Below are 2,500 nucleotides of genomic sequence, written 5' to 3' on the forward strand. Positions count from 1 at the left end.
TGCCCCCCTGACGAATTTTCCTGCCTGGCCCGGCCGGTCCAGCATCCAGCCCCTGTTCGTCGAAAAATCTGCGCTGCCGATTTTCCACGCGGCAGCCCCTGTTTTCCTCAGCGTGCCCCCCTGACGAATGTTCGTCGAAAAATCTGCGCTGCCGATTTTCCACGCGGCAGCCCCTCTTTTCGTCAGCGTGCCCCCCTGACGAATGTTCGTCGAAAAATCTGCGCTGCCGATTTTCCACGCGGCAGCCCCTCTTTTCGTCAGCGTGCCCCCTGACGAATTTTCCTGCCTGGCCCAGTCCAGCGTCCAGCCCCTGTTCGTCGAAAAATCTGCGCTGCCGATTTTCCACGCGGCAGCCCCTCTTTTCGTCAGCGTGCCCCCCTGACGAATTTTCCTGCCTGGCCCGGCCAGTCCAGCCCCTGTTCGTCGAAAAATCTGCGCTGCCGATTTTCCACGCGGCAGCCCCTCTTTTCGTCAGCGTGCCCCCCTGACGAATTTTCCTGCCTGGCCCGGCCGGTCCAGCCCCTGTTCGTCGAAAAATCTGCGCTGCCGATTTTCCACTCCGCAGCCCCTGTTTTCGTCAGCGTGGCCCCCTGACGAATTTTCCTGCCTGGCCCGGCCAGTCCAGCGCCCAGCCCCTGTTCGTCGAAAAATCTGCGCTGCCGATTTTCCCCGACGAACCTGCAGCTGCACAAATCCGCGCTGCCACTGCCCCATTGTCTGGACCAACAGTCTTTTCCATCAAGCCCTGGACTATAAATCGTCCAGACTCATCGCCAGCACCCGCTGCCGATTCTGCCGACTTTGCCGATTTCGTCGGCGCTGCCGATTCCAACACTGCCCGCCGTGCCTGAACCAGCGCTGTTTCGTCAGCGTGTCCCCTTGACGAATTTCCCTGCCTGGCCTGGACAGTCCATCTTCCAGCCCATGTTCATCGAAAAATCTGCGCTGCCGATTTCCCCGACGAACCTGCAGCTGCACAAATCTGCGCTGCCGATTTCCCCCCCTGTCGGCATGGCTGCCGCTGCCCCGATGTCCAGACCAACAGTCTTTTTTGTCGACTTTGCCGATTTTGTCCGCGCTGCCGATTCCAACACTACCCCCTGCATCCAAACCAGCATTGTTTCGTCAGCTCTTCCCCTGACGATTTTAGCCCTGTAACAAACAGTAGGCCTCCAATCCCGCCAACGGGAGCCAAGTTGATAGGGAAGAGAATTGAATGACGCGCCTGGTCCTCGCACCCCGCCACCCGAGGGGCCTTTTTCCCGGCAGCCTCTGAAAAACTCTAGCTTTCACGGTCCTCGCCGCCCCTCACCACCATGGCAGGCCTCTAATCCCACCCATCAGCAGTTGTAGCCGATAGGGCAGTGATTTGAATGACGCGTCGCGGGCCTCCGGGTCATCTCACCCGGCCATTAATTGGAGCGTTTTTGGCTGGCCGAGGATGGGGGGATGGATCTCTTCTTCCGAAAAAGCAAACAGTACATCGGGAGTTATGTTGACGGGGCATGGAATTGAATGACCCGTCGCGGGCCGCCGGGTCATCTCACCCGGCCATCCCGGGGAGCGTTTTTCCCGGCAGCATCGGGGAAACTCTTGCTTTCACTGCCCGCTGCCCAAGTCCCCACTCGCATCGGCCCCCCGCGCCAACAAGCCAACGCTGCCGAATCGGCAGACACTGCTGCCGAATCTGCCGACACTGCCCCGCGGGCTGCCACTGCCCCAGTGTCTAAACCAGCGGTCTTTCTCATCGAGCCTTGGACTATCCAGTCCGTCCTGACTCATCGCCAGCACCTGCTGCCGATTCTGCCGACTTTGCCGATTTTCTCGGCGCTGCCGATTCCAACACTGCGCCCACCGTGTCTGAACCAGCGCTGTTTTGTCAGCGTGTCCCCTCGACGAATTTTCCTGCCTGGCCTGGACAGTCCACCGTCCAGCCCGTGTTCGTCGAAAAATCTGCGCTGCCGATTCTGCCGACTTTGCCGATTTCGTCGGCGCTGCCGATTCCAACACTGCCCGCCGTGCCTGAACCAGCGCTGTTTCGTCAGCGTGTCCCCTCGACAAATTTTCCTGCCTGGCCTGGACAGTCCATCGCCCAGCCCATGTTCGTCGCAAAATCTGCGCTGCCGATTTTCCCCGACGAACCTGCAGCCGCACAAATCTGCGCTGCCGAATCTGCCGACACTGTCCCGCGGGCTGCCACTGCCCCAGTGTCTAAACCAGCAGTCTTTCTCGTCGAGCCTTGGACTATCCAGCCCGTCCAGACCCATCGCCAGCACCCGCTGCCGATTCTGCCGACTTTGCCGATTTCGTCGGCGCTGCCGATTCCACCACTGCCCGCCGTGCCTGAACCAGCGCTGTTTCGTCAGCGTGTCCCCTCGATGAATTTTCCTGCATGGCCCGGCCAGTCCAGCGTCCAGCCCATGTTCGTCGAAAAATCTGCGCTGCCGATTCTGCCGACTTTGCCGATTTCGTCGGCGCTGCCGATTCCAACACTGCCCGC

Source organism: Populus nigra, chromosome 2 (genome assembly GCF_951802175.1).
Source record: "Populus nigra chromosome 2, ddPopNigr1.1, whole genome shotgun sequence".
NCBI lineage: Eukaryota > Viridiplantae > Streptophyta > Magnoliopsida > Malpighiales > Salicaceae > Populus > Populus nigra.